Source organism: Neomonachus schauinslandi, chromosome 9, assembly GCF_002201575.2.
Source record: "Neomonachus schauinslandi chromosome 9, ASM220157v2, whole genome shotgun sequence".
NCBI classification, from domain to species: domain Eukaryota; kingdom Metazoa; phylum Chordata; class Mammalia; order Carnivora; family Phocidae; genus Neomonachus; species Neomonachus schauinslandi.
In genome coordinates this window covers 20808362-20822819 of record NC_058411.1, presented here as the reverse complement: position 1 = coordinate 20822819, position 14458 = coordinate 20808362, and positions in this window count along the sequence as shown.

Here is a 14458-nt window from a genome sequence, read left to right as displayed (position 1 = left end):
ATACTACAAACACAGGCACTATACAGGTACTCATGAGTGTGTTTCTGAAGGATAGTTTCCAAGGAGCAGAATAGCTAAATTTCAACCTTCCCCTGAAACTTCTTTTCCCATCTCATAGTGTTTATGTTTGAAACATGGAACCTCATAGCAGGACAGAAGTTGAAAACCTGCATGGTCAAGACCACCAAAAATATAATGTGAGTCACAGACATCATTTAAGATTTTTCAGTAACCACATTCATTTTAGTAATATATTTTATTTAATCTGATATATCAGAAGTATTATCCCAACATATAATCGAGTGAGAATTATTAATAAAATATTTTACATCTATTTTTTATGCTAAATCTTTGAAAATTGGTGTGAATTTTACCCTTGACAGCACACCTCACCTCAAACTAGCCACATTTCAAGTATTCAGCAGTCGCATGGGGCAAATGACTATTGTATTGGACAGTGCGGATCTAGATCTTTTATTTTACTGGGGAAATATTTAGGGGGGCAGGAAATGAACAGTTGTGTAGCATCTACAATGTACTCGTCCCTGAAGGGGCACTTAACATTCATTATTGTTAACTGAGGGGTGAGATTTTTGCAGAGGATTAAGCTGAATAATAGTTCAGGTTAAAGACATTCTCTCTTCAGAACAACCCTATGAAGAAGGCAGGGCATGGGTTATTAGGATGTCCATTGTTTCAACTCGAGGTTGATAATTTGTGTAGATCACAGAGCCACAAACACAGAGGAGGAACCAGAATCATGTCTTTAGATTTCAGAGCCTATGCTTTTTTTTTTTAATCCCACAGATATCTCCACGACCGTTGTTCAAAGTCCATTCTTACGTTAATGGTGAAGAGAGACCTAGCAACAAATTAAGAGAATTACGAGAAGTCACATCATCAATCTAAATAGTGTGCCGTTCTGTAGACTCGTGGTTAAAAACATGTATGCTGACGCCTCTTGGTGGAAGTCAGAGTTATTGCAAGCCACTGGTAAATGCGTCTGTGGGCCTTCCTAGTTCACGAACTGAATATACAAAAATATGACAACTATTAGTTAAAGGTTATTGAAATAAAAAAAATGGATTCCTTCTACTGGGAAAAGTTGGGAATCATTGATGTAGATCTTTTGTCTCACTGTCAGAGGGACGGTCACAAACTGAATAGTTTCAGGTTCTGTTTCGGATATCTTCTTTTTAAAAAAATTTTTAAAGTGTGTATGATTGTACTTGGTCATATCTCAGTTTCTAAGTTTACTAGTGGGTGTGTTAGTGTGTCTATTCTCTGGCTAGGGTGTCAGCTCCTCAAGGGAGAAAGACTTGGAACCCTTAATTTAAGGCTCTGGACATTCTGGGCACTTCAATGAATATTATTGATTGCCTGGGGAAAAAATGGGTTAAGAGCACAAAATAAATATGGTGTTTGTAATGGAATCTATTGATTCTGCCCGCCCTAAATCCTTTTCTTTGCCCCTCAAACCACACAGCCCTACTGAGGCTGTCAATCAGTACCCTGCTTCTGGCTGACGGGTGGGCCTAGAGATTTGGCTCTTTATAGAGTGACAGGGCTAATGCTTCATACAGCTGGGCTAACAATTTCAATTAGCTAGACCTTTAGTCTCTCTAATGTTTCAGCTTTTTCTAGTATGATTCTGAGACCTTCCTCCCCCACCCCCAGCCTAATGATAAATTCCTTTTTCATTATTTCCAGAATAAATCTAAAATATAATGTATTACATTTCCATTTAATTCTGCTTCCATTTGGAAATTTGAACAAGTTCTCATAAGCGTCAAAGGAATGGGAGACTTCTAGTTCTCAAACGTACAACCAGCTATTTTCCTCCAGAGATCAAAATGACAACTAACAACTAAATTGATAAGAATTGTCTTTTAAAATGTTATACTATGATTTGGTAATCCCCAAGGGTTTTGGACACCAGCAAGAGCTGTTAGGTGAGGACAAAGAGAAACCCTTTGTGAAGAAAGTGGATTGGCTTCAGACTGGTGCCTACTGAAGCTGGAAGACTAGAAGTTCAGCCTCCTGGTGCTGGAGCCACATTGTACCCCCTTTAGTTATTAACTATGATTGCAGCAGGCTGACATGGGGAATTAGGTCCTCCATTACCCAAGAGAGACCTATTGAGGTCAGCTGCCCCGCTAACCCTACAGGTCCTACCCCTTATGACTTCTCCCTCCCTACCAGCTCCATGCTCCTGACCCATCACAACCCCTCACTAACCCCAACACCACAACAGGAGGGGCTACATCCTGAGTTCCACCCACAGATCCTCAGACTGTGTCCCCATTCTCAGCAAGGATACATTGACTACAGAAAGATCTGGGTCCTTCCACCAAAGCTAAGGTGGCAGAACTGAGTTATTTTTGAAGACTATATTTGCAAGCACTAAAAAATCAAATACTGGGGCACCTGGGTGGCTCAGTCAGTTAAGCATCCGACTCTTAATTCCAACTCAGGTCATGATCTCAGGGTCGTGGGATCAAGCCTCAGATCGGGCTCCTCGCTTAGCAGGGAGTCTGCTGGAGATTCTCTTCCTCTCCCTCTGCCTCCACCCTCCACCCTGTGCTCTCACTCTCTAAAAAAATTTTTTTTAAATCTTTAAAAAAATCGAGTATTGGGGCACCTGGGTGGCTCAGTTGTTAAGCGTCTGCCTTCGGCTCAGGTCATGATCCCAGGGTCCTGGGATCGAGTCCCACATCAGGCTCCCTGCTCTTTGGGAGGCCTGCTTCTCCCTCCCCGCCCCGCCCCCCGCCACTTGTGTTCCCTCTCTTGCTCTCTCTCTCTCTGTCAAAATAAATAAATAAAATCTTATAAATAAATAAATAAATCGAGTATTGACAAATTCAAGGTGATATGACAATACCAACACAATGATGTCACCGCTTTTGACTGTGGAAAAGCTACCATATTCATAGTGATTCCACAACCTATGAAAAGAATGTCAGTGACCTCCATGGTTTTTTGGGTTTTGCTCATGATTTTATACAAGTTAATCATCAACAAAGTGCCCTAGTAGTGACTTTTGGACTAAGCCATGGGTTTTCATCAAGAGTGGAATCAGCGCTGAATGCATGAATCCATACTTAACACTTACTCAATACCTGTTGATGGCAACCTGATGAGTAAATTTAGAAAAGAGCTTAATGAGGCTTTATCCAAATGGGTGGCAACCTTAATGGCAGAAGGGGGAAGAATCCAGCACACTGCACATGTAAAGAGCTCCTCACTGGCTTATGATATTCCATGCCTAGGAAATGAGTCATTGAAGGCAAGAATGTTGGGGGAAGTTTTGGCTGCAGGATATTCACCAAACCAGGCAGGGACTCTTTGCCCAAGAACAGAAGTTACTGTGGCAAGTGTGAAAAGTCATTGTATAAAACCACAGTGGGGATTCACATCTGGCCATGTGGGAATTACCTGTGTGCTTAAGCAGAGAGATGAAAATGGGAAGTCCAGGAAGCTCCATTTTCGAGCTCGTCACAGAGTTTTCTTCCAGTTGGGGAGGTGTTATGGAAAACCCCACGGTGATAAAATCTGACTCCTGTGTTGTAGACACAGACAATGGGGACAAAAGCCACCTGTGGTTCTAGCAGGTCTTAAATCCAACTACTGCGACAACGATCCTTCGATTGGTGATGGATGTAAAAGGGGGACACTACTAGTTTTGCTAGCACTGTTTAAAGAAGATGTACAAAAAGTGTAAATGCTGTTACATTCAGATTTTTTGCTTTTTAAAAAAGATTTATTTATTTATTTGAGAGGGGGAGGGAGAGTGTGTGTGCACGTGCGTGGGAGCTCGAGTTGGAGGAGGGGCAGAAGGAGAGAATCTCAGGCTGACTCCCTGTGCAGTGCCAGTTGACATGGGGCTTCATCCCAGGACCCATGAGATCACGACCTGAGTGGAAACCAAGGGTCTCATGCTTAACCAATGGAACCACCTAGGTGCCCCCAGTTTTTTTTTTTTTTTTTTTTTTTGCTTTTAATGGAATGTTTGTATAAGCAACATAATCACATGGTTCAGGGTATACAGTCCAAAGTTTATCTCCCATCTCTGTCCTGTCATCATTCAGTTTTTTTCCTCTAAGCTCACCAATGTCACTAGGACCACATATATTTTTTCTCTTGTGGTAACTGAGGTACACACGCATGCATATACATTCTTCCTCTCCATTTTTACGAGAATAGCACCATTTTGTAAACATTCTGCTCCTTGCATTTTTCACTTAATATATTTTGGACATCTTGACATATTAATATGCAGAAGGGCTCCTCATTTTTTTGTGGCTACATAGTGTCATGTTCCTTGGGTGTGGCATAATTTGGTCAACCAGTTCTTACTGATGCACATTCACATGATTTCTCATCTTCTGCTGTTACCAGCCGTGCTGCAATCCCTTACACCACACATTCTCAACAGGGACCATATCACCCCTAAAGGGGTGTGAGTTTGTTCTTGGCAGGGGCAAAGAAATCTTCCTCTATTTATAAAGCACAGATATGCATAGTGTACATAAACACGTATTCAGTATATGTGTGGTATTAAAATTTTATGAGGGTGGAGGCAGGTGATTAGAGGAAGAACAAATCTACAATGGTTCCTTATGATACCAGCAACGAAACAAAGTGGAGAAACACTAAGACTGTCTCAGTCCCTGCTGTCAACAGGACATGGCACCTGACTTACACCTGGCATGGCCCATCTTCTGGAACTGAGCACGTTGATGTGGGAGCAAAGATGGGATGCCAGTAGCAGGAGGATGAGGGTGACTGTCTGATTTTAGTCCCCAGGCTGCTGGCATCTGGACCAGGCACATCCTCCTCAGAGCACAAGGACCCTGGGAGCCTCCCTTCGCCTGCCCTCAGGACATGGGATGGATGAATGAACACAGCATTCCAGTGACAACCTTGACTCTTTCTTGACTTATTCAAACATTTGAAATGTTAACATAGTTTTCTCTTGATTTTAGATTATCTAGATTTTAAGAAGTCCTCACAAATGTTGTCCCTCAGTCAAAGTCTATTTATTCCTCCCTGCTGATTTACTCATTCGGCACCAGTAACAGTTTAGGATAACCCTTAACCTCCCTTCGACATTCTTTGAGGAAAAGAGGCATGAAGGGGGAATGAATTTGCTAAGAGAGTAGAACTTAAATGTTCTCGCACACAAAAAGAGAGAGAGAGATCCATTTGTGAGGTGATGGATGTATTAATTAACTAGGTGGGGGATCCATTCCCAACGAATATGAATATCAAACCACCACCATGTACGCTTTAAATATCTTAGAATTGCATATGGCAATTATACGTCAACAAAGCTGAAATTGAAAAAAAAACAACAACCCCACAATTAAAAAAAATTATTGTGGGTCCTTCTCCAGTTCAGATCTGGTTAATACAGGAGAGCATTTCTCCCCTGAAGACATATGGGGCTCACACATAGGCGAACCTCCTTGTTTCCCTTGGATCCCCTTTCTGGGTCACACACAGAGATGAGGGAGCCATTTCCTTCACCACACCCAGCTGTTTCCTTTCTCAGTCTGTCAGACTTGTTTTCCTCCTAGCAAATGATTGCCACCCCTTGCCCAGCCTTCCTGGGGCTGAATCGGCTTCCTGCTTCTGACCTGCGTCTATTCTTTTCGTTCATCAGGAGCAGAGCCAGGTTGGAGGGCTGGCCAGTGGGGCGGATCCCTCAAGTCACAAGGGGCAAGAAAATGTCACCTAGATGCTAAAACCCACCCATAAAATGCAACCAACCGGACGAATGCTGTGTTTCCAAGAATTCCTCTCAAGGAGGGTGTACCCTGGAGCTGGAAGGGCTGCTTCAGGGAGTGTCCGGAGGGAGGGACAGGACCCCTCACCCACCCAGGGCACCTGCTCTGGGAGTCCTGGTGGCCACCAGCTGCCTTCCAGGGAAGAGGGTCCCTCTGACGTAGAGCATGTTTCTTGCATGAATTATGCACATTCAGGGTGAGCTGGACAGCTCAGGATGGTGAGGGGAGGCTGAGCTGCCTCCCACCTCTGCCTTCTCCACCTTCCACCCTGTTCTCTAAATGATTTTGAACAAATATTTATTTATTTATTTATTTATTTATTTATTTATTTATTTATTTAAAATATTTTATTTATTCATTTGAGAGAGACAGAGCGAGAGAGCCCAAGCAAGGGGAAAGGCAGAGGGAGAGGGAGAAGCAGGTTCCCTGCTGAGCAGGGAGCCCGATGTGGGGCCCCATCCCGGGACCTGGAGATCATGACCTGAGCCGAAGGCAGACATCTAACCATCTGAGCCACCCCTTGAGCAAACATTTAAAGAATATTAGTTTGATCTGGGTCCATGATTAGCCTACCCGTGGAGCCTAGGGGTCTCGATCTAGTTGTAATCAGTGTTCATATTTTCTAAGACATCCTTTCTTTGTTTGTTGGAAACATACATTTAAAAAGAGAAAAACGTGGGGCCCCTGAGTGGCTCAATCAGTTAAACGTCTACCTTTGGCTCAGGTCATGATCTGGGGGTCCTGGGATCGAGCCCCTCATTGGGTTCCCTGCTCAGTGGAGCCTGCTTCTCCCTCTCCCTCTGCCCCTCCCCCTGCTTGTGCTCTCTTGCGCTCTCTTTCTCTCTCTGTCAAATAAATAAATACAATCTTAAAAAAAAAAAAAAGAAAAAAAGTTTTCTAATAATCACTCAAGTCCCCGAAGCCATAAAGGAAAAGATTGATACATTTGACTCCACAACCAAAAACATGGTGACCAAAACCACCACGGCCACAGTCAACAAATATCAAAGTGGGGAAACACTGTGATTCATTTTACAGCAAGAGATTAATTACCTTAATATATAGGAAACTCATAAAAAATCAATAAGGATCCATAATCCCAATTGGAAAAGCAAGCAAATGACACGATAAATGGTCCACAGAGAAAGAATTGCATGACTCCTGGTACTCAGAGATGGTCATCTGCCCTCAAAAGAAATGCAAGCTAACAGTGAGAGGCTCTGTAGATTCTTATTGGGAAAATGAGATCATCTTATGTGGTCAACATTCTCCCTACCCATTCTGAGTTAACTGTACTGAGAGACACTTCCTGTGCACAAAGAGGTAAACTGAGGTAAGCTTAAAAATATGAGTTTATTTGAGGATAGCCGAGGAACTGCAATTCGGAACAAGCGAACTGTAGCAAGCTGCAGGTGAGTCCGTTGAGGGTTTGGGGTAGCTGTGTGTGTGGGCAGGGAATGGAAAGAGGGGAGACATCAGTTAAAGTCCGTTAAAATTAAAAAAAAAAAAATGGAGACCAGCTTTGAAAGCTTCCTGAGCAGACAAAACTAGTCCAGTGGCACAAACAAAGCTCAAGTCAGCCCCCTTTGTGGGACGAATCCAACCTAGTCATCTCCTGCTCATGCCTCTGGTAAAGCTTCCCAGGGTTGATATGAGACAATCTCCGATCAACTTCTCATCCAAGAAAATTCCAACATTATCACTTTCCTGTACATCAGGCCCTTCTGGGAAATCTATCTCTTAGTCCTTAAGTTTGGTCTTCCTGAGGGCACATGCGTGAGATTTTCCATTTTGTTTCTTCCCGTTCTGTTTTAGATTGAAATTGTTTCACACCCACAACAAGTGCCGGCTTCGGTCTCAGCTTCTCGTGGGTGTGGAAGGAATAAGACTGGAAGACGGAGGACAAGGAGGCTTCGGGAGGCAGCATACAGATGGACCTCTGGGAGCGGGTCTTTGCTTCCCATGTCCTTGTATCCAACAGCAGGGTAGAGAGGATGATGCATGGGGTTGCTGTCAGACAGCTTCTGTCTTCTGTTGCCTCAGTGTTTTAAAGAACAAAACAGCACAGGGGGGCAAGGAGACTGCATTGATGATGCCAAATAGAGGCCCAGATGATAAACACAGTGAATCTGGAGGGTGGAAAGATGACGGTGGGTGGGGGTGAAGGAGCACACTCAGTGCGCTTGAGGGCCCTATACATAGAGGCAGGTTGGCCTCCGTTTGAGAATCCAAGCTGTATTTGCTGAGGATCCAGCTTTGTCTCAGGATCTTCACAGGGAAGAACTCACTGAGAGCAGTCAAAGCATAAAGATATGTCCCAGGGACAGTGGACTAGAGATGGATGAGTACAGCCTGGGGTACAGCCTGGGGTCTGGACCTTGGTCTGTCCCTGTGTGCCAGCTTCCTGCGAGAGTCTGAGGGGCAGCTATAAATCTGGAGGTGCTGCTTCATGAATGTCTCTCTTCAGGGCAGAGCACATGGTGACGTTTCTTTGGAACCAATGAATGGAATGGGGCTAAGAGACACATTCTCCATGGGGAGTAACTCTGTGCACTTTGGGGCAGGGGCCCACACCATACAAAAGAAATATCACCCACCGAAGAAGACAGGAGACATTACTGGAGTTAGCAGGAGATTCCAAGACCATGTCTGAGTCTGCTTGGAGACTCTTAATAACTAAGTGGAAGGAATTTGAGATGGGTCCAGCGTTCTCACAGAGGGTGAGCTGGAGCCAAAGAAATAGTGTCAATGTGATAATGTTTTTACCTCTGGGGTGACAGTATCTGTAAAAACACAGTATTGGTTAGATAGGAGACCGGTAGAGTAAGAAGGGCCAGGTTGTTGGGATTCTGGCAGCAAGCTTGGGGAGGGCTTTAAACCTGTAATGGTGAGCTATGGAGGGTTCTTGAGCAGAGGAAATGCATGTCTCTTGTAAATTGTTTGAGGAAGATTAGTCTGGTATACGGGGGAGATCGAAGGGGAGGGGAGCAGAGATGACATGGAGATGCTAAATGGTAGGATTGGAAGATCTTAGCCAACATGGTAACAGTAGGAGTGAGAGGGTAGAGGGGGTGGGTCAGAGCACAGAGGAAGCGTCTGTTTTCAGATGGGGGTGTCTCTTCCGCCTCCAGCCCCTGCTTCCCCTTTTCTTGGCTGACTCCAACTTGTCCTCTACACTCCAGCCCTTCTTACAGGAAGTCCTCCCAGCTACCACCTCCCTCCACCACCCAGGAGGGGCAGGGTCACACATCCATCACCACCCACTCAGCCAGGAGGGGCGGGGCCACACGTCCATCACCACCCACTCAGCCAGGAGGGGCGGGGCCACACCTCCATCACCACCCACTCAGCCAGGAGGGGCGGGGCCACACCTCCATCACCACTCACTCAGCCAGGAGGAGTGGGGCCACACGTCCATCATCCCCCCTCCCCCAGGCAGGAGGGGCGGGGCCACACGTCCCCCTCCCCCAGCCAGGAGGGGCGGGGCCACATCTCCGTCACCCCCTCACCCACTGGGTTGAAAGTGTGGCCTGGTCTGTCCCCTCTCTGGACTGTGTGTCTCTCTTAAGGCAGTGAGCTTGATTTTTCAGTGTTACATAGTGTGCCCAACATGCATGTTATGTGTGCTTATGGGGCTAGAAAAGAGGGAAGAGTCTAAAATGCCTCATTGGTTCTAGTTTTTTTACTTTCCTTTTGTTTTTGTTATATCTTAATTTTTTCAGACATTATCTTAACAAGTAAAAGTAGTACTGATGTATGGGCAGCATAGGGATAGGGCAGTGATTCTCAACTTTTCAAAAACTACCATTCCCCAATGGAGCTTTTTTAAGATTATTTTTCTCCTAATTGTCTTCTTCCCAGCTCCCCATGAATAAAATCTTAATGCCACATATCCACTGTGTATCTGTGGAGGGTGACAACCCATCGTAATATCTAAGACTTTTTCACATACTCCTTCCCCCAACAACAAAAATTTTCCCCCTTTGGGGACCCTATTGAGAATACATGGTGTGGGGTGACTGCATTTGTTCCTTTGGGCTGTTGTAACAAGTCACCACAAACATGGTGGCTTAAAACAGCAGAGATTTATTGTCTGACTGTTCTGGAGCCGGGAGGTAGAAAACCAAGGTGTCGGCAGGGCTAGGCTCCCCCCAAGACTCTGGGGGGGGGGTGTGATATTGTTCCTTGGCCTCGTCTAGCTTCTGGTGACTCCGGGCACTTGCTGGCTCATGTCTGCGTCATTCCAATCTCTGTCTCCTCCTCACATGGACGCTCTCCTCTGTCTTCCCCTTTTATGTCAGTGCCAAGTCTCCTTCTGTCTTTCTCTCAGAAGGATTTAGGGCCTGCTCTGAAAATCCAGAATATCTCATCTGGAGATCCGTAACTTTTCCCAGAAAAAGGCCACATACACAGGTACCAGGGTTACGACATGAAAATGTCTTTTTGGAGCCACCATTGAACCTGCCACAGTGACTAAAATATTTTTAGGGGACGCATGCCTTGTGTCAGTGACACAAGCGAAAAAGCTCCGTGAACATTTCACACCTCACAGTGCTGGTCCGGTGTGGTTATTAAGGTTCTGCGGTGCTTCTAGCAGGTACAAGGATTTTGTTGGGGGAAGCAGGGGAGGATAGGCCCCTCACATTTCCCCCATCCCCAGAAAAGACCTCAGTTTTTCCTCCGCCCCCTTTGCTCAGGGGTAGCCCTTTGGTGCCCTCTCGTGGATCTTGTGGTAACTACAGAGTCTTAGTTCTCCGAGGAAAAGATTCAGATTTTAAAAGATTAGCTATGAGAGCCATAGAATAGCAATTAAACAACAGCAGAAGGGACTTGGGGCATCTACATTATAACCCAACACAACTTACGTCCACCCTCGGAGAAGCGGTGCTGGGCAGAGGACGCCGGTTGCGCTGTGGCTTCCGTACTCGTGTTTCCCGCTTTTCCATTTGCAAAGGGCTCTGTCCCTTCAGGGGGCTGCCTTCAGTATAGCGTCCTCCTGCCCTATGTTTGGAGCACAGCCACCCCTCTGGGGGGCCTCCACGGCCCGTGAAAGCACCCACTTGCTCTCCCTCCCCTGAGAGCCGTTTTCTAGCAGGGATTTCTCCTCCCTGTGTGGCAATGGGGAAGAACAGAGAGGGGGTGGGGGTGGGGAGCAGGGGACTCTGACTCCAAGTGGGTAAATCACACAATAATAAACCCTTCACATACATCTGCATTTAAGCAGGTTTTCTCAAGAGCTGACTGGATCTTAACTGTTTTTTAATAATGTTATTTTTAAGTCCATCCACAAATTCAAACATTAACCGAATTGATTTGTGTGTCAGGCATCATGCCAAGCTCGGGGCACACACTGGTGAGTCCGACGGAAATGGTGTCTGTCTACCTCGGATTTACCAACAGGGAGACCAAGATTGAACAACTGCTGTGGATAATCAATGATAAGTGCTGTAAAGGGAAAATACAGAGGGAGACACAGCAGGTGAGGCAGACTTGTGGGGCTAGGCAAGGAATTGAACAAAGCCGGGGATGAACACTGCGCATGCCCAAAGCCAGGGACGAATGCGCATGCACACGCTAACCTGCTGGCGCTATTAATCTTTTTCACCAGTTCAGCTATTTCAGGAAAAGGGATGTGGGAGGTCTAGTGCTAAATTTGGTTGTGAGCTCCTGGGGGCCATTTTTAAATGAAGTCCCCGAGGATGAGCCCGGTGTCTGATTCACCGTGTCACCCTGTCTCCCCACAATTAATAGCTGGAGTTGTATACAGAGAAGTTATCAAAAGCAAGTCAAACACCGACCTTTCCATAACCAACAGACTATTTGTTAAATTCAAAGGTTGCTGATGCCAGGAAGGAGAACAAATGTGTGATGATGGCGGCCCGTCTCCAAGATGGTTGTCATCAATTCCTTCTCACTCTGTCCGCCCATCTGATTCTCCACTGGGGGGGGGGGGGGGGGGGGGGGGGGGTGGCATCTATTCCTCTGCACCACACCCCATGGATCTGGGTTGGCCGAGGTGGCTCATTGACCCGTAGGATGCAGTGCAAATGATGTTGGGGACTTCCAAGGCCAGGTCCTAAGAAGTCTTGCAGCTCCACCCCAGCTCTTGAGGTACTCTGGGCCCCGAGACCCCCCACACGTGATGAGGGTGACACATGATGAGGCCGTCCCAGCCCAGGCACCAGGTGTGAGTGGAGGAGCTGTCTTGGATATTCTGGCCCTGGAAGATAACAAACAGAAGCTATTCAAGCCACCCCAACAGAGGCCCCAGACAGCGTGGAACAGAGATGAGCCAAGCTCCCTCCATGTGCTCTAGATGTTTTTTCATGACTTTAAATTGTAAAGCAGCAGTAGATGCCTGCGAACATGGCTTTAGCAACACATGCTGAAAATAGAACAGCATGTTAGCAGGGCCCAGAGTAAGGCTGACATGTGAACTGAAGAACGCTTCAAAATTTGGTTGTTAACATTTTCCTGTTCCCCACAGCACTGTGTTCACACCTCCACTCTAAACCTCCCCATGCTGCATTGAGGAGATAGCATAGCACACTACTTAAGAACTTGGGTTTTCTAGTGAAGACAGTCTCTTACGTGAATTCCAGTTTTATAACTTAAACTGAGTGGCCTCAAGCAAATGGCTTAGCCTAGACCTGTTTCCTCATCTGTTAAATGGGAATGACACACATAGAATCAACATCATGCAGTACTTCAGATTAAGTTCAATAATGCATGCAAAGCACTCAGTGCCTGTCATCTATTCACATTTGGTGGTCAGTCAATCAAATGGTGGTTGGTGGTGATCCCCAGAGCACAAGAGCCTGATCTTAACTCATCTTTAAATTCAATGTACATTTCAGTACCCGGGACATAGTGATTAATAAAGGCTGTTGCATGCATGACGAAGTGAAACCCTATGTTATAAGCTTTAAGACTGACCTTTTTTTTTTTTAAAGATTTTATTTATTTATTTGACAGAGAGAGAGATAGCGAGAGCAGGAACACAAGCAGGGGGAGTGGGAGAGGGAGAAGCAGGCTTCCCGCGGAGCAGGGAGCCCGACGCGGGGCTCGATCCCAGGACCCTGGGATCATGACCTGAGCCGAAGGCAGACGCTTAACGACTGAGCCACCCAGGTGCCCCAAGACTGACCTTTTTAACATATAGGATAACTTTGCCTGTAAATTATTTGGAGCCAAGCACTTTAGGGCATTTCTCTACCACAAAGTCCTGTAAGAATCAGGTGTCAGTGGAAAAATAACTCAATTCCATTGCTTTTGGCATTTGAGACCATCAAAGGCTGGACAGGACCTTAATGACCACCCCTTGCAACCTGTCTCATGGTGCATATGTAAAGTGAGTGGTTTGCCCTCGGCCACCCACCTGCTGTGGGGACAAGAGCCCAGTGCAGAACTCCTTCCCTGTTATGATGGAGTCCTTACCCTCTTGCTTTGCATTGCAGGGCCATTCGGTGTGGTCAGGACTGATCACTAATCTTTTCTACGAAGGGATGGTGCACCTCTGGAGAGGCAGTGGGAGAATCTGTCGGGAAGGCAAGAACCACCTTGTGGTGCGGGGGCCCTTTATGCATCTGTCCCACTTGTCAACATGACTCTTACACCAGAACAATGACTCATCAGTAAAAAGCCCCTTTTATTAGTAGTAAGTCGGCTGGGATGCAATTTAATTTTTGTGTAATTAAGTTTGGGGTTTCATCCTAGTTCTTGGGGCTTTCTTCTATTTCACTGCTTTCAGGCATAAATGTCCTGTTCCTAACTTATTTTACAGTGTCTGGTGAGACCTAATGATTCTTCTTTGGTTTAGCAAACCCGAAGACACAAAGTATCAGTTAAGTTATATAGTTTTAATTGCTTTTAAGTTTCAAATGAGTGAGACAACACAGATACCAAGTAAACAAACTTAAGGCTTCTTCAATTGCTTTTTTTTCTTGCCTTTGAACTCATAGAGGCTGCTGTTTGCAGCTCCAGTGTGGACAGTCCACTTAGAGCACCTTTTAAATTTAGTGTCAAAACAGGGACTATAGGAAAATCCTGCACTGTTTTCACCTCTGTGTTCTGGCAGCCAATTTCTGTGCATTGCTTAAGATGTCGCTAGCCAAAGAGCATTGTCCAAAGAGTATGGAAAAAGAAAATAACATATTTGTGTAGGTTGGAAAAATTCAAGTAAATTCTTTACTATAAGACCAGCTGGATGATTCCTCTACATTCACCACCACCCCCCCCCCGCCCCTTGCACAATCAGGATTAGTTTCTATTTGTTTTAAAAGATTTCATTTAGAACAAAAAATTCAATTAATGAAATTTTTCTAAGAAAAAAAACTACAGACAAGGGCCTGGGGTGGGTGGGTGAGCGGGGAAACCCAGATGTGCCAACTCTGAAACCCACAGCTGTGCTTTCAGATCTTGAAATAAATCTGTTTCCAAGAATGGAGGTTTCTGTTGTTCACATTTATATCTTGAATCATGCAAAAACATCAATGACGTCTTTAGGTTCCAAGTTCAAATCCTTATTTAGGATACTTGAACCTCATACCTAGCACTTACAAGACTTCTGAGATGTTCTTTTCAATCCTGACAGGCTAGTTCCATTGAGAGGTAGGGAGAAGGCAAAGGGAAACTGCGCTGAGCAACAATAGAAGATAATTATATGAATG